Source organism: Tamandua tetradactyla, chromosome 8 (genome assembly GCF_023851605.1).
Source record: "Tamandua tetradactyla isolate mTamTet1 chromosome 8, mTamTet1.pri, whole genome shotgun sequence".
In the NCBI taxonomy this organism is placed as follows: domain Eukaryota; kingdom Metazoa; phylum Chordata; class Mammalia; order Pilosa; family Myrmecophagidae; genus Tamandua; species Tamandua tetradactyla.
In genome coordinates, this window is record NC_135334.1 from 90,379,488 (window position 1) to 90,398,382 (window position 18,895).

The window sequence follows — 18,895 nt, forward strand, 5'->3', positions numbered from 1 at the left end:
ACTTATCTGGTGCAGGGACCCATCTGGAGGTTGTAGGTTTCTGGAAAGTTACCCTAGTACATGGAACCTTTGTAGAATCTTATATATTGCCCTAGGTGTTCTTTAGGATTGGCTGGAATGGTTTTGATTGGGGGTTGACAGGTTATGATAGGTAGCAATGTCTAACTGAAGCTAGTATAAAAGCAACCTTCAGAGTAGCCTCTTAACTCTATTTGAACTCTCTCTGCCACTGATACTTTATTAGTTATACTTCTTTTCCTCCTTCTGATCAGGATGGAATTGTTGATCCCACGGTGCCAGGGCCGGACTCATCCCTAGGAGTCATCTTCCAGGCCGCCAGGAAGACTTTCACCCTGGATGTCATGTCCCACGTAGGGGGGAGGGCAGTGGTTTCACTTGCAGAGTTGAAGCCCCAGAACTTTTGACCACTCATGCTTGGGGGAAGATTTCTAATGTCTCCCTGATCTCAGGAAAGAATGGGTTGATCACTCATACTCAGGCTTCAGGGCCCATGGAGGTTTGAAGTGTGACCTCCTCCTCCTCCCTGTAGTGGGACAGACCAACCTCCACCAGAACCCAGAAGCAAGGACACCATGTGAGTTGACTTTAGATTAGATAAAGAACGAAAATGCCTTTGTGGCAGAAAGAAGAAACAGGATACTGCAACAGCAAGTCGTGGGATTCTCTTGGCCTTCCATTCTTGGAATGTGGGCCCTGCTGACTGTGTCCTCAGAGCAGAACTGACAGCTGCTCAGGGGTCTGCTCTTCCTAACTCCAGAGGCACGTTCTTTGCAGTAGGCCCCAGCTGAGGTCCCTTTCAAGACCCAGAGTCTATTTTTAGGGTGGCTTCAGCTGCCAGGGAGGTTGCTGAGTGTGGTGGATGAGGGACAGGCTGGTCACTCTGAGAAGTAGATGAACTCAGCAAGTGACGTCAAGGAATTACTCAGGCTGGGTTCCTCTAAGATGATTAAAATTCTGCTTTGGCTCAGAGTCACATGCTCCAGAATGACTCTTCACTCCCTGTCTATTCCATGGGACAAGAGAGAGAGAAAGAAGAACCTTCCTGCTATTCCAGAATGCTCATTATAAAGGCTATTTCTTTGTAGTTATGATCAGGGAACAATTGCCTATAAGGGGATTTCACAGATAAGGGAAGTCTGCCTGGAATTGTGAGGACTATGCTTTTAGGGTCCCATGTTTTTGAGCTTTGGCTCTACCACTTTTTTATTGTCCTTGAGCAGAAAGTGATCTCTCTGAGCCAAAGTTTCTCCATCTGCAAAATGGGAACAATAATAACTACCTGGCAGGATTAAAGACATTTAATATTAAACACCAGGCATATTGTTTGGCATGGGGCAGGCACTCAAGGGTGGTGAGTCTGATTATCGTAATAGAAGAGCTTATTCCTTCAAGTGCCAAATTGCATTAGCCTAATAAGGTAAATTAGAGAAAATCATTACACACTCCTCTGCATTGCAAAAAGAAGGCAATCTATAAGTCTTTAATTCTCAAAAGAAAGCCAGTCCTAAGGTCACAACAGAATGAAACTGCCTTCCCCAACCCTCCCAGAGGCAGGTCTGGCCATGCTTCAGTCTCATTGCCCAGAAGAATTAATGATGATTTATATTAAACATCTGGCATATTGCCTGGCATGGAGTAGGCACTCAAGAGTGGTGGTTATTATTATCATTATAATAAAAGCTTACCCCTTCAAGTGCCAAATGATATCAACTTCTATGGAAAATTAGATAAAAGGCATTGTACTCTTCTCTGCCTTCTTAAAAAGAATAAACTGAATATAATTTCAATCCTTGCTTCATGGTTCATTGTCACCATGATAAGAATATCAACTAACGTGTTGGGCACTAATAGCATGTTGTTCTTAGAGACTCTAAGATGTATACAGCTAGTTGTCCCAAACCAGATGATACCAGGCCATCTCTATTTATGAGGTCTAAGATATTATATATGTGCATATATAATATATATATATGTTATATATATATATAGTTTATCTTATTTCCTTCCTATCGGTGTGTCCATCCCTAACTGTGTGTCTATCATGATCACTCTGTCACTTCTTACTGGGCTTGTTGTAACTGGCTTTAGCACCAAGCCACCCACTTCCATCTCCATTTGGTACACAGGAAAACAAACAATAAATGAAAAACCAAGCTTATTAGAATGGCATGGGAACAAAGAATCCATAGGCATTCAGGGAGAACCTGTAAATAGTTGTCAAGAAGTGTAATAAACAGGGGACTTTGGGGACAGCTCCTAATCTGTGCTCAATAGAGCAGAAGCAAAGCTTGTCCAAATTATGTGTGACCAGAGTGCAAACAGGTACTGAGTGAGCACTTGTGGTCAGGCAGGACATGGACAATGGCTTCATCTGACTTGGGCCCAGGGAAACAAACAGACTGAAAACAGCCAGTCAAGTTCGAGCTGTGTGTGAGTGAAGCATCTGGAGACACTGAATGTGGACATGAGGAGTGATGGTCAGGAATGGTACTAATAGGTTGTTGTGCTTTAACTATTCAGAGCCTATTTTCTTCTTTTATTCTCAGCTTTGTCTGGCTTAAGGGAGGGTGCCAGGCAAGTGACACCGGATGAGTGGGTGTCTTTGTCATTTTTTTCAGGAGGCACGGTGATGATGAAGGCAAATTCCATGTTGTGGGAAGGTTCAACTTCAAGGAGTGTAGCAGTGCTTAAAAGGACCCTGAGGACGAGAAATCACATTTTCATCCCCAAGAAAATCTGTAATTGGTTCTTGTTGCTGGGGAGAGGATCAAGCCACTTGCTAGTGTTCAGATCTTCTGTTGATTTCTGTAATGCAAAGTCACTCTTTGGCTTCAAAAACCCCAGAGGCACTTCAAGGGCCTTGGAAACTCCTCCTGGAACCAGTTTTCCTCGGCACACCTCTAAGCAATAGTCAAACTTTCTTAAGCAATCAATGCCTGACTTTCCTTCAGCACCAATAAGTACCATTCACCGAAGATCTCTAGTTAAAATGAGAATGTGGAGGAGTCCGGGGGGGAAAAAGACAATGGATTAAAGGATGGTTGTTTTCTCCTTTTCCCTGATTAGGCTTGTGTAGTCTTGAGAATGATTTACTCCTTTTGCCCTTGTCTCAGAATTTCGAGTTTTCACTGTCCACAATACCATGAAGAAATCTTTTCTCTTCTCTCTGTAGGGAAATAGAGATGCCAATTACTGCAGGCCTCAAGGCAGGATAAGGGGAAGCGTGTTGAGAAAGTTTAAGTCCTATATGTTGAGCATTAAATGTCTAGATTCGCCTCCCTGACTCCCCATTTATTTTTCTTTGCAGTCTTAGTAGGTGTGGGGTTGAAGTCAAATCATATATAGTCATTTGATCATAGATAGATTGTATTAGGCAAGTTGTTCTACTGGCTTGGGCCTCTTTTTTAATATCTAGAAAATAATAACATTTAACTAAAGAAGCTGAGGCCCCCTCCAGTTTGGTGCTTTCATTTTATGAATATAGGGAGTGAGGTGGACAAGGGAATATAGGAGAACAAATAGCAGAAGAAGGAAATTAAGTGATGGCAATTAGATTTACTCGGAAGTTAATTGGGAGACACTGATGAGAGTTATTTTATTTTGGTTTTGTGAAAAAGGCCAGCCTGAGTTGCTGCTCAGGTGTTCTGGACGAAGCAGTCTTGAAGGAAGTCACCTTTCAGTAACACAGTGAAAAGGGACAGCTTTGTCTTGTGAACCTTTTTTCTCCTCCCACCGCTAAAACCTTCTCCAATTTCGGAGTTCCTGCCCTCACTAGGAATTCCATTCCCTTGCATCGCTTCATCCATCCTCCCCAGGAGGTATGCTTATTCACATTTGTGATGGTCTCCCTTTGGTTTTAGAGACAGAAGCTGCTCTAGGTATTTTAAACAGAAAGGAATTTCATACCGAGAATTAGATGTTAAAAAATATTTCAAGTTCTTGAAGATTCTATCTTTACCACAATTATAAAGGTGGGGACTCAGGAGGCTGCACATTTGAACTATAAACATTAAGAAAACTCCATGAAGCTGTGATCTAGAGATCAGAAAGCTGCCTCTGGTACTGCCACAAACTATCATTCAGCACCCATAAAACTATTGCTTGGATGGCAGAACGCTGCTGTAAAACCCCATTCCGAGACTGTGCTTGCCTGCAGCAAACTGAAGAAGGAGCAGGGAGATAGTGAGCATAGTCTCACTCTTTCCTTCCTAGTCTTATGGAAGGCATGTAAATGGACTAAATCTGTCTTCGGATCCCAAATACAAGGAAGTTTGGGAACAGTCACGTTCTAAGGAGTTGAAAATGTACCAAGGGCACTGATGCCATTTCCACAATAACATGGTGGAATGAATGTTCTGAATATTCTCTACCTTCCAGGGTTAAGGTGTAGCTAAAGAAATGAATCTCTAATAATCTCATCCATCAATGACAGAGACCCTTTTCTTTTTGTTAGGGGTGCAAGGATTCTTCAATCTCAACATGTATGTGATCCTCTACCAATTTTACCTTTGGCCTAGGTGCCTTTTGGTTATGAATGTCCTACAGAAGGGAAAGTCCTCACTTAATCTTCCATTTTGTACTGCTCAGGCTTACAATACATTTTCATGTTTACTTTTGTAATAGAGCTCATCAGTTAGGTTGCCCCACCTCAGGTCCTCATTTCCCTCTAATCTGATGAAACACCACCGTGAACACACATAATGGAATGTGCGAAGGTGGCCCATTTTTGCTTGTCACCTGACTCTGTGCTGGGGGAACACTGTGGAGTGAGCACTTGGGGTCCAGGCCAGGGTCACAGCTGTCCTAGAAGTGTCAGGAAGCCCACAGGACACTTTCATCCCACACAGCCCTTCAGGCTGAGTCCTGGAGAACTGGTTCCTAAAGACCGAGGAAGAGGCTTGCTTGAGCACAGCAGCACTGTTCTTTGTTGAGACCATTGTCATTCTGGGCATAGAAATGCCAGGTGGCCATTCCATCCTGCATACTGAAGACGAGATCCCTGCCATGAACCTGGGAAACCTTCACTTCCTTTCTACCAAACATCCTTGTCTTGATAAAAGCCGTAGACAAACATTATTGAGGGTTTTCTATCATTCAAAAAAAAAGCAAATTCAGGGAGAATGCAGTGAGTGATTTCTCTTTGCTGAGCAGTGAGAGAACATGATAAATGGTTACAGGGAAAGCTCTGTGTTCTGAAAGACCTTTAGTTATGCCTGAGAACTCCTCCCCCTACTAATCTCAAGCAGGCGGTGGGGGGCGTGGTGGTGGGGGTTGGGGATGTCATCAATGCTGTCAGTTCGATGGCAGCCACAGCCAGGAAACATAACTGTGAGCTCTCCACTGCTAATGTAGCCAGGGGAAGCATGCCAAAGAAGGAATGCTCCTTAATTTAAGTGAACTAGAGGATATTTGCAGCATCGAATCAATCCTTTTTGAAAAAAAAAAAAAATGCCAGGCAGCCATCTGACCAAGACCCTTCTCCTAAGCAATGACTGAGGCCAAGCTCGAGTCCATCGACGTGGAATTCAGGCCAGGATGACCTCGGAAGGGGTATTTTTGGATCCTCTCCTTCCTCCTGGTGTTTCCTTCTTCACTTAAACTCCAATCTGAATTCTTTTCTCAGGGGAACTTTCTAATGTCCTTACCCCAGCCAGTGATTTGGCATTTTAACCAAGTCCTGACCTAAGGAATGATGGTCTTATTGTAGATCATCACTGTTGGATGGGTGACGGTGAAATTGTCATTTGGCATTATCGTATAGATCTCTACAGTGTAACTATATCTCTGTAATTAATTGTGGTCAAAACAGTTGTAAAACATGGACTAGATTAATCAATGGATATAAATAATAAGAGCTCAACGAGCATAATGAATGTTCACAAATGGCTATGTGTGCAGGAATGCATGGCCAAGGAGTCAGTGATCTAAAGCTCACTGAAACTACGGTCTAAAAATCCAGGAAAAGTTTGCATCTCTTGGTGGCCAGAAGTTCGAAGACAAAGGCAGGCATAGAACTACTGGGAGATAAGATCAAAACCAATTGGATGGTGCTGGATTATGCCTATGTGTCCCAGCAGAAGTATTAATATCACCTCCTCTCGCTGTCTGAAGGATGGCGATATGGACAATCAATTTAGTCCTTGTTACTTTGACGATCACCAACCAGTCTAGGACATGCTATAATCAAAAAGCATAAATCCTGTGATGTCGCTATCATTAGATGAGTCCTGGTACTATAAAGTACAGGAGAGGCAGAACTTCCCTAGAGGTGGAAAGAGAAAGGATGACAGATTCCATAAGGAGATAAAGCTACTGATAGACAAGCCCTCTGTGCATCTCTTTAGGTAACAGAATCAACTACACCCTGATATTGAAATAAAGATGTTGTATATAATAGGTATGTGAAATATTTAAATGGTATGCAATTAGTTAGTATACATAACTATTTCATGTGATTCAGTCTCTATGAAGCAGCAATTTCTCAGCTTCTGAGAATAGAGAGAATAAGGAAAGGACCCTGCCCTCAGGGGACACTACATCTACCTCAAGATGTATTAACAGACACCCCTCAGTCTTGGAATATTTTTCCCAAGCAGGACACTCTGATTCCCCAAATCATTTCCCTTAAGGGACCCTACCGTATGTTTAGAAAAGGTCTTGAGCCCCTGATATATTTATAAAAGCAGAGGAAATGGGAAAGTGTCAAGCAGTCATCGAGAACTTTCTATCTAATAGAACTTTGAACTTTCTTCAATGATAGAAATCCTCTGTACCTGTGCTGTCCAGGACCACAGCCAGTAGCCATAGGTGGCCCCTGAGCACTTCACATTGGCCAGGGTGATTGAAGAATGGACTTTTCACTTCATTACATTTAAATTGCCACCCGACTAGGGGGAAGCTCTCTGGACAGTGCAGATTCTAGACCTTTCTTGCAGTTCAACTAACATAATCAGGATTCTCAGTGGATTTGTTTTTCCTACTCACTTGGATATTTCAACATTGTGAATGTATCTCTTAAGTCCTAAATGAAACTAGGTAAATCACAAGGAATGACAATTCAACTACCTTCGCATTAAATGGGAGAATTTTATTAAATCAGACTTGTTGAGCATTACTGGGTGCAGGGCTCAGAGATGGAATGTGGTACCCACAGGTCTGCCCTGAGGGGTCACAAAACCTATTGATAGTAATGCACCTGTGCTGAGAGTGGGCATCATTTGGTGTTAGGCTTGGAGGCTTTTTTTCCTACTCTTTCCCTTTCACACCCACTGGATTTGATGTGTCAGAAGCTTCTGGTTACTTAAGCTTTAAAGTAAATGGAGGCCAGGCAATATTTCTGCATTATAAAAAGGGGACTCATGTCCTGAGCTGACTGAGAATACAGAGTGTTTAATTTCCTGTCCATTAAGGAAAAAAAAATTGAGAAGACCTCGTAGGAGGGATTAAGAGCCACATTTCATGCACATTACTCACTGGTGAACTATCATTTACAGAAATAAGTAAAAAAATTCAATGAAATGGCAAGGATTTCAGCTGCTTTCTTTCTTAATATCTTCACTTTGGGAGAAAAATGTAACTCTAATCCTGCAGTTTGCCCTCTGGAGTCATCAAACGGTAGAGACATGATTAAATTTATGTGTGATGATAATCATATATCTCTATCTTTTTGGTCAATCACAATTTCTAGTTATTCTTTCAAATAAAGTTTTTTTTTTAAATTAATGTAACTCAAGTGTCTTCAAGTCTGTCAACCTCTTGGGACTATTCTTTTATTTAATATTCAAATAAAAACGAATTAGGTTACCATTCTACATTATAGCACGTCCTAATTTTAGCATGCCTTTTCTTTTTAGTGTGTTTCATGAATCTTATTTTTTTGTGAGCCTGGCTCTTGTTCATTGCAAGGGTTGGAAAAAGGAGGGAGGTATTGAGAAGCATTTTTCAGAGGTTCTGGGCAACTGAGCCACCAATCGAGTGGGCCCTGAGTTTTATCCTCCTAGGGGATCCTGTGTCATATTAGTAAGGCAGTTGATTAGAATTTAGGATTGTCATCAACTGAGGAGACAGTAAGAATAATCCAGTACTGGGGATATTGTTTTCATGAAGTCTACTTCCTGGGTAGTTTTTCAAGATACAAGTTCGAATCTTAAATCTTTGCTGGAAGGAAGCCAGTAGATCAAACTGTACTTTACCACACGGAGCTGGCAATGCTTCACAATGGGAGGGCAGGCGGATCATCCACTCATCTTAGGATCCAAGACACAAGGTGGCTAACCTCTGTGTTATTTTATTAAATAATGAAAAGTTTCAATTAATTTTTTCTGGTGGTAAAAGTATTATATGCATATTGTAAAAAATTCAAGCAATATAGAAAAGTATGAGAAAGCAAAAATTATTAGAAAATCCAAAGATAATCACCTTTCATATCTGAGTGATCATTCCATCAAACAGCCCTGTGCTTGCATGCGCATACATCCATGCAGCCACACTGATTTCTTTTTTTGATTTAGAAAAAGAAATAAAAAGACAACAGAAAAAGAAATAAAATGATGATAGAAAATAAAACAACTATACGTACCATACCCCTTACCCCTCGCTTTCACACTGATTTTTGCCTAAATGAAATCATGAAAAAAGAAATCTGGACCTTTTTTCCATTCTTTCTTTCTTTTTTTTAAAAAGTTTATGTCATTTTCCTCTTCTTTTTTTCCATTCCCTTTCCCACCAGTCAACAGTTTTAATAGCTTGGAGTGTGTCCTTTCACAACTTTCTCCTTGCTCATTCAATTACAGGCAATTACGCCAAATTTATCTCCACCCACATTGGAGGATTTCAGTAATTGCTTTTGTTTTTGCTTTTCGACTGGGCTATTTGATATTATACATTTCTGAATCTTGCTGTTCTCACTTTATAACACTTCAGAGAAATTTTCCCACATCAGCAGAGAACCATCTAATTCATTCTTTCTCATGGCTGTATTATAATCTACAGTAGAAATTTCCAAAGTTTCCAAAGTTTCCTGGCTATTTTTTCACAGCTTCCATAGGCCAAAAGAAATGCTTACCACTTCCGTTTTTCAAGTGAGTAAGTGCCACACAACTTGAAATACTTATGTCCTATCAACTTGGTTATTTAAAAAAAAATGTAAATAGGGAAGAAAGTGTATTTTAATTTCATTCTTAAATAGCCACAATTAATTACTAATATGAGGTGTGTGCCTGATGCTTATGGCGACCATCTCAAACTTTGAACTTGGATGTGTTTCAACACCTTCGTAGTCTGTTCCATTGTGGTTTTTGTGTGCTTTTCATCACAGAAGCTGCCAGCTACCTAAAGATCCGATATCAGCAAAAGGAAATTAGCATGGTCTAACATTGAAATCATAAACTATCTCAATCTAGTAGTTTGTGCGGTGTCTGGCAGATGTCAATTATTGTTGTGTTTTCCTAGAAAATGTTAAATATCTTGTAATGTCCTTCTGAGTTTGCTGCAGTGTCTGAGGGTGCATCAGGACAAAGTTTGGGGACCATGGATCTGTGGTATGGATTTTTAAAATTTATAAACTCTTAAACAGAGAATTGATTATTTAAAGCAAATATCATGATATCTTGTGGGGTTTATAACATTTGTAGAATTAAAACTTATGACAACAATAGCACAAAGGACATGAAGGGGGAAATGGAAGTATGTTGTTTTTTATTGGTATTATTGCAGGCTTACAGAAAAATCATGCATAAAATACAGAGCTCCCATATACACCCTGTTTATTAACCCCTTGCTTTAGTATGGTACATTTGTTACAATTGATGAAAGCACATTTTTATGTTTGGACTATCAATTATATTTTTTAAGGATTATGCAGCATGTGGGATGGGCGTATTATTTGAAGACAGACCATGATAAGTTAAGAGATACATTGTAAACATAGAACAACCAATAAAATATAAAAAAAAAATAGTGGCGATAAAATGAAACAAGAAATACTCAATCTCAAGGAAAATAGGAAAAAATTTAAAAAGGAATCTCCAACCTTGTTCAAATAGCAAGATACTATTTTAAAAGCCAGCAATATTGATCATAACACTGAACTCCAGTTAAATGACAGAGATTGTTAGACTGCTTATAAAGTTACAGAAAGTTGAAAGAAAAGAGGTAAAGGATATGCTATGCAAAAAATGATCATTCTAAAGGTAGTGTGGCTTTAAAAATATCAGACAGAAGATATCAGAACAAGGAATAGTATTGGGGGCGAAATGAGACATTTCTTTTAAAGATAAAGGAAGCACTTAGTTAAGGAAACATAACCATCCTACATGTCTATTCCCGATAAAAGAGATTCAAAATAAAAGGAACAGCAACTGAGAATATGGGAAGGAAAAACAGACCGATCTGCAAATAGAGGTGGTGATTTCAATCCATTCCTCTCTCATAAGTTTATGGAACAAGTAGAAGGAAAATCAGTAGGGCTTCTGAAGACTTAGCCACTCTACCAACAGAATCTACACTTATAGATCACTTTACCACCAGCAGCAAAATACATAGCCTTTACAGATGTACATGTAACATTTACCGAGTCCATATACCAGACCATGAAACATTTCTTAATAAATTTAAAATGATTGAAATCATACAATATGTTCTCTTCTGTGTCTCAATACGTTAAAAATGATTGAAGCAATAATGAATGTGTTCAATGACTACACTGGAATTAAATTAGAAATTCATAATAGAAAGATACCTGGAAAATTGAGAAATATTAAGAGACACTCACAAGGGGAATTAAAAAGTGTTCTTAAGTGAATAAAAATGAAAAGAAAACATCACAATTTGTGGAGTAAGGCTAAAGAACTGCTTAGAGGGAGATGCAAAAGTTTAAATGCATGTTTTAAAAAAGAAAACAGTTCTAAAATGAATGATCTAAGAGTCCATCTCAGGAAGCTAGAAAAAGAAGAGCAAATTAATTCTCAAGTAAATAGAAAAAAGGAAATGACAAATATAAGAGCAGAAATCAATGAAAAGGAAAATGAACAAATGATAAAGTCAATAAACCACAAGCTGGTTTTTAAAATATAAAATCGGTAAACCTTTAGCCAACCTGATCAAGAAAAAGAGAAGGTACAAATTACCAACATCAGGAACACCAGAGGTCATTGTGGCAGATACTCAGCTATGAAAATAATAAGAAAGGAAAATTATGGCCAGATTTATATAAATAAACATTTAGGTGAGATGGACAAATTGCTTGAGAGGTACAAGCTACCAAAGCCAACGAAACGAACAGTTCTCTATCAACCAAGAAAACTAACATTATTCCTAGGAAGAGAACTCGAGACCCAGATATTTTTTCCCATGAATTCCACCAAACTTCTAAGGAAGAAATAACACAAACCCTATTCAGACTCACTTTATGAGTCCAAGTAGTTTGGCGAGGACAGAATTATTCAGATGCTAAAATTGAACAATCATCATAAGAAAAGAACCAGCAGACTAACTATACCCTTAAAATGGGTTCATCAAATTGCATGCAAATCACAATGTAGCTGATTAAAAATTTAAAAGCAAAATAGATAGTATATCAAATGGTGATGAGTTCACTGGAAAAAAATACGTAAAAGGAAGAGAGACGGAGACTGCTGGGTATGGGGTGATGCTACTTTAAATTGGTCAGGGAAGACCTCAGAGAGGTGACTTTTGTGCAAGAAACTGAAGGAGAAGAGGAAAGAATAAAAAAGTGATATAGAAAAGTACAAAGAAATCAACAATTTATCCAAAATGACCAGAAATAACCAGATTTAATACTTGGCAAGCAAATTTCCAAACATATCTTTATGTGCATAATGAGCCAAGAGGATGGGTGTACCATGATAGGCAAGCAGATAAATAGATAAAATTGTTTTGTAAAATACTGCACATGCCTTTGAAATATATTGCATTTATCTTATTTGAGTTTATCAGAAAAAAATAAGCTGAAGTAAAAGAGAAGAAATTGCTAGATTACAGAATATTTCTTCAATAACAGGATCATAAAATGATTACAAAATGAAGCTGTACTTTTTCTTCTTTTTCAGTTCATGTTTCTGCTTTTTAGACAATTATAGGATTTCTTCTTGCTTGAAAAATACTTTTTCACACTGCATTTTTATTTTTATTTTGTTAGACTACATAGTTTTTTCAATTAAAAACATGATTTAATACTGTATGGGTTCACTTTATATAAACTAACATTAATGAATGAACTTGGAGAATGTCAGTTAGGAACAGAGGTCATCAGGAGATAGAAATATGGTAGAGACTGGGTAATTGGAGCTGATGGGATACAGATTGTGCAACAGGGCTAGTTGTAAAAATTCAGAAATGGGTAGCACAATATTACCTGACTGTAGCACAATAATGTTAGTACACTGAATGAAGCTGAATGTGAGAATGATAGAGGGAGGAGGGCTGGGGGCACAAATGAAACCAGAAGGAAAGGTGGACGATAAAGACTGAGATGGTATAATCTAGGAATGCCTAGAGTGTACAATGATAGTGACTAAATGTACAAATTAAAAAATGTTTTGCATGAGGAAGAACAAAGGAATGTCAGTATTGTAGGGTGTTGAGAATAGATGGTCATTCATATTTTGAAACTTCAACTTCTGTGTCAGATTAAAGCAAAAATGTACCAAATTTGACTAGTGTATTTCCTAATTTAGCTTATATGGACAGTTTAACTGCCCGTAAGTACAGAACCTTGATTAGAGCATGAGATTTTGTAGGTTTGTTCAGTGTGATGCCCTGATAAATCCCAGTGTGATTCGAACAGTGAATAAAGAAGTATTTGCAAAGTCCCCTTGGGGAAATGGTGAGAAAGGGGGAAAATTCAACTTCCCCATTTGGAGAATTCCTGATATTCTCGCAAGCAGTGGGGACAACCGAATCAATAGGCTGAGCCCTCGATCTTGGGGTTTGCCCCTACGAAAGTTATCCCTGCAAAGGATACGCTAAGCCTACTTAAAATTAGGTCAAGAGCTACCCCCAGAGACCCTCTTTTATTGCTCAGTTGTGGCCTCTCTCTCAGCCAACACGGCAAGCAAACTCACTGCCCTCCCCCTCTCTACATGGGACATGACTCCCAGGGGTGTAAGCCTCCCTGGCTATGTGGGACAAAATCCTAGAATAAAATGAGACTCAGCATCAAGGGATTGAGAAAACTTTCTCCACTGAACGTGGGAAGAGAAAAATGAGACAAAATAAAGTGTCAGTGGCTGAGAGATTTCAGAGTCGAGAAGTTAACCTGGAGGTTATTCTTAAGCATTATATCGATATCCCCTTTTTAGTTTAAGGTGTGTTAGAGTGGTTAGAGGGAAGTGCTTGAAACTGTGGAGCTATGTTCCAGTAGCAATGTTTCTTGAAGATGAATGTATAATGATTTAGCTTTCGCAATGTGACAGTGTGATTGTGTCTGATGCTCCTTTTATCTACGGTATGGATAGATGAGTAAAAGATAAAGATTAAAAATAAATAAATACTAGGGGGAACAAATGTTAAAATAAATTGAGTAGATTGAAATGTTTGTGATCAATGAAAGGGAGTGGTAAGGGGTATAGGAAAAAAAATAGGGGGAACAAAACTTAAAATATATTGGGTAGATGGAAATACTAGTGGTCAATGAGAGGGACGGGCAAGGTGTATGGTATTATGAGTTTTTTTCTTTTTATTTCTTCTTCCGGAGTGATGCAAATGTTCTAAGAAATGATCATGGTGATGAATATACAATTATACGATGATATTGTGAGCCATTGATTGTACACCAAGTATGGAATGTTCATATGTCAAGAATGTTCATGTTTGTATGTTGTTTTGTTTTGTCAATAAAAATATTTTTTAAAAAACATGATTTAATTAACAAAAAGTTAATAACAGAGAGTTAAATATGCCATGTTATTTTAGGAACAATGCTTGCTGGGGATAAGGTGTTATTTATTTCTTTAATATTTTTTCAACTTACTGAGACATAAATTACAAACACTCAAAAGTACACTTTTTTAATTAGAGAAGTTATGGGTTTGCAGAAAAAATCATGCATAAAACACAAAGTTTCCATATACTGTACCATCCTATTTTTAACACCTTGCATTAATGCAGTATATTTGTTACAATTCCTGAACATGTTTTAATAATTGTTCTATGAGCGATAGTCTGTCATTTACAGTAGGGTTCACTGTGTTGTACAGTCCAATATTTTTTTCTGAATTTTTATTCAAGTAATGCATATACAACCTAAAATTTCGCCTTTCAACCACATTCACATATATAATTCAGTGCTATTAATTACAATCACAATATTGTGCTACTCTCACAATTACCAAAACTTTACAATCAACCCCAATAGAAAACCCTGTACAATTTGAGCATTGAGTCCCCGTTCCCTCCCCCACCCCAGCCTCTGGTAATCCATATTCTAGAGTCTGACTCTCTGAGTTTGCTTGTTCTAATTATTTTATATCAGTGAGATCACACAGTATTTGTTCTTTTGAGTCTGGATTATTTCACTCATCTTGATGTCTCCAAGGCTTCATCCATGTGGCCATGTATCAGAACTTCATTCTTTTTTACGTCTGAACAATAGTCCTTTACATTTGTATGCCACGTCTTAGAATTGTCCAGTAGTTCAAATGGTTTGATAGTGTAATTCAGGTTGTCTATATCCTTATGGGTTTCTGTACTTATTATATTAATTATTGAATTAATTAATGTATAATAGACATTGTAAATACTTCCTTGTGTTTCCATTTCCCACTAATCTTTTGAATTTATCTACTTTTCCTCTCAATATTTAATTCTTTTTGCTTCATGTGTTTTAAACCTCTCCTATTTTTCCTTCAGACTTTTTTTTGTTATCCTTTTCCTCTCCTTCTGTGACCTCCCTTATATGTATTTTAGGTTGCTTGATATTGTTTCACAGATTGCATAGCATCTCATTTTTGTTCTCAATTTGCCTCAAATCATCTTAGTTTTTATTTCTCTGTGTGCCTCATTTTGAATATCGTCTATTCCTTTTATCTCCAAGTTCACAGTATATTTTATCTGCTATGTTTGATCTGTTGGTAATCCCATACAATGAAATTTTCACTTCAGATATTTTATTTTTCTTTTCTAGAAGTTCCTTTTAGTTTCTTACGAAAAGTCTTCCATTTCTCTCCTCATTATGTTCATGTCTTTCTTTAAATTCTTGAGCATATCAACCAGATTTATAAAAGCAGTTTTATTATTATTGCTGCTAATTCCATCTACTTTATCATGTCTGCATCTGTTTCTATTAAATTTCTTTTTCTGGGTCCACATTCTCCTCTATCTTCTCACGTCTAGACATTTTTGAATAAATGGTAGATATTGTAAATAGTGCATTGTCAAGTGTTGGATTTTGTTATATTTCTTTAAAGGGTGTGGATCTCGTTCTGACAAGCAACCAAATTACTTGTGATTCAGTGGAATATCTTCTAGGCTCATTTGAAAGCCTTTGAAGCTTTTGTGCTGGTTTGAAAGGATATACGTACCCTAGAAAAGCCATGTTTTAATCAAAATTCCATTTTGTAAAGGCAGAATAATCCCTATTCAGTATTGTATCTTTGGAACTGTAATTAGATCATCTCCCTGGCGATGTGATTTAATCCAGAGTGGTTGTTAAGGTGGATTAGGTAGAGCATGCCTCCAACCATTTGGGTGGGTCTTGACTAGTTTATTGGAATTCTATAAAAGAGGAAACATTTTAGAGAAAGGGAGATTCAGAGAGAGCAGAACAACACAGCCACGAGAAGCAGAGTTCATCGGCCAGTGACCTTTGGAGATGAAGAAGGATAATGCCTCCCGGGGAGCTTCATGAAACAGGAAGCCAGGAGAAGAAGCTAGCAGATGATGCCATTTTCTCCATGTACCCTACCAGATGAGAGAGAAACTCCAACTGTGTTCACCATGTGCCCTTCGACTTGAGACAGAAACCCTGAACTTCATCGGCCTTCTTGAACCAAGGTATCTTTCCCTGGATGCCTTAGATTGGACATTCCCATAGACTTGTTTTAATTGGGACATTTTCTTGGCCTTAGAACTTAAACTAGCAACTTATTAAATTTCCCTTTTTAAAAACCATTCCATTTCTGGTATATTGCATTTTGGCAGCTAGCAAACTAGAACAGCTTTTAAAGGGTGCATCTAGAGTAGATCTTTCTGTAACATGAGTATAACCCCAGGGTTTCCTCATGAATGCCGTATATATTCAACAATACCTTTCTATTCTAATTATGGATAACTTGAACATTCCTGGCTCTATATAAGCTCTGAACATTTTTTGGCTTTCATTCCTTAGTAATTCTTTATTCTCACACTGTCCTTTGTGCAGTCTTTTTGAATTTTATACAACACATTCACAGATCTGAATTCATTTGAACCTCAAAGGAACTCTTGTTCAGATTTATGAGTGCTTTCTCTGCATATCTCCTTTCTCTCCAGTTTTCTATCCTGCAAATTCTAGCAGTCTTGGCCTTCCTGAACTCTAATATCCGTCAACTCAATGAGTACTCCTCTGACTTTGGATTTCCCATGCCAGTGCCCACAGGCTAGAAATTGTCTAGAGACTAAACTCTGGGGCTATTGTAGGGCTTGCCTCATTTACTTCCCTTTTTTCAGTGATCACAGTCTTTCACTTTCTGTCATCCAAAGCCCAAAACAGTTATGTTAAATATATATATGGCCAAATTTGGAATTATTTATGATTGGAGAGTAAATCCCAATGCTTTTACTCCCTCCTGGCTGTTAGTAAAACTCTAGAGTATTTTGGTTGTCTTTTGCAATCATTTTCCTCCAGTTTTTCAGTCCTATTTCTGTATTTATATGATCATCATTTATCATTTTACCTTTTTGAGTTCTTATCGTATATTAACTTTGGTTTAACTGATTTTATCAACTTGAAGTTTTCTTTTAAGAGGGACTCTTATGTTACATTTTTGGAGCTTTTTTGTGTTTAAAATGTTTTTTATTAACCATTCTTCTTGAATGACAACTTGGACAGGTTTATTATTTGTGAATCACATATATTTCCTCCTTAGAATTTATAGACATTTCTCTACTATCTTTTGGCATTGAATACTGCTGTGAGAGGTCAGCCTGATATCCAGGTTCACTTTTAGGTGATTTTATCTATTTATTTCTTGCTTAAATATCTGAATATTCTTATCTTTATCCTCAAAGTTCAATAATAATCAGGGCCTGCCATTGATATCCATGTATGACTTTTTTTTTCTGGGATATAGTATATCTACCTTTTTCACCTACAGATGTTGATTTTCAGATTAAGGTTCTTCTGTTTCAGGGAAATTTTCCTGTATTCTATCTCTAAATATTTTTTGAGGGGGGATCTATTTGTTGAGTTCACTGTTTCAGGAATGCAGACTATCTTTCACTGACCTCCATGTCTATTTTTTCCATACTATTTGTTTTATTTTTTGTCTTTTTTTAATATTAATTTATCATAATTTTCTTAAGCTTTTCTCCTGTCTTCATTTGATTTTTAGCTAGTGTTTGTTCTGCCCATACATTTTCTAATTTACCGACAATTAATAATGCTGTTTGGAGCTCAGTTTATTTCCCTAGCTTTACATTTCTAATTTTATTTCCATTCTGTTACTTTATTTTCCATTTAGTCTTTGAACTCTTTCTTTATTGTTTACTAAGTATTCCATAAAGTTCAGCACTTCCAGGCAATTTATTTTTGTTTTGTGTGCTGTGTTATTTTCTAGACTGGGCTCTTTGACTATCCTTACTTTTTGGCCTGCTTGCTTTCTGGAAGTCAATTCTTATTGATATCTCTTTCACATCTTTTTCTTCTCTTTGGGGTCTGGATTTTGATTTCAGTCCACTTTTATGAAGCCTATTCCTCCCTTGGGTCTTGACCTCACTTACTTAGAGAGGCCCCATCTTATTCCCCAGTATAAATTAGGACTTCACAGTTATGCTCTCTTCCAGCACCCTGGTATTTTCCTTTATAGGATTTTTTGCAATGGATGATTTTGATTACAATTTGTGAAACAAAACCCCTTCTAGCTTTGTGGTAAAGTTCTGCTAGTTCTTTCAAGACAGTTTTAACTTGTTTTTGTTTTTTGTTGTGATTTTATTGTTGTTGTTTTGTTTTTAAGCATTAGGAGTTTCAACCTTGTACTTTGTTATCTGGTGAATAAGAAACAATTAAGGTGAAACTTTCAGGGTTTCTAAGCCACACAAATGATATAGCTTGCTTGGGGCCTGATTAAATCTAAAGGTCATTGGAAGGTTATTGATTTTCATGGCTTAGTTTGTTTTATCCTTTCTATTAAAGCCCTTACCATCTGTTAAATGATCACTTCAATACCCCTTAACTAAAGAGTATTCTCAGAGGATCACAAAAGAGATGATCAAAAGGACAAAGATTGATGGATGAAATAAAAATCTGAAATGCTTTTGTGGACCTGTCTGAAAACAGTTGTTTATTTCATGCCTGTCTTCAAATCTATTCAATATGAAATCTGTAAATTCTGAAAATTGCTGACTTTATATTTTTCAGACCCTTTAAACCCACACACGCACACACAAAAGGTATTTATTTATAGCTATATAACCAACTTTTATTGAGTGTTTACTGCCATTACTATAACTTAAGAGTTGTGGCCAAGTAAAGATTGAGAGGAATTCACATGCTTGAGGAAAATACATTAAGCTACCATAGTGATATATCTAGAGCCAAACAAAAGAATTTTAAAATAAGAGCAAGATTATTTGAATTCAATCTGTATAAAATATTTCAAAATACTATCTACCCAAATCAACTCAATATGAAGGTGCCCAGCATATATGAGAAAAAGTA

At 37.5% G+C, this 18,895-nt stretch overlaps 1 long non-coding RNA gene across 1 annotated transcript in view; it reads right to left on the reverse strand.

Annotated features, from left to right (window-relative positions):
- Positions 1-2,093: 2,093 nt before the first annotated feature.
- The window catches only part of LOC143643670 (uncharacterized), a 30,305-nt gene continuing 13,503 nt past the window's right edge, over positions 2,094-18,895 (reverse strand). Inside the window, exon 4 of the long non-coding RNA XR_013156317.1 lies at positions 2,094-3,187. This is a non-coding gene — a long non-coding RNA (uncharacterized LOC143643670). The remainder of the gene's footprint in view (positions 3,188-18,895) is intronic.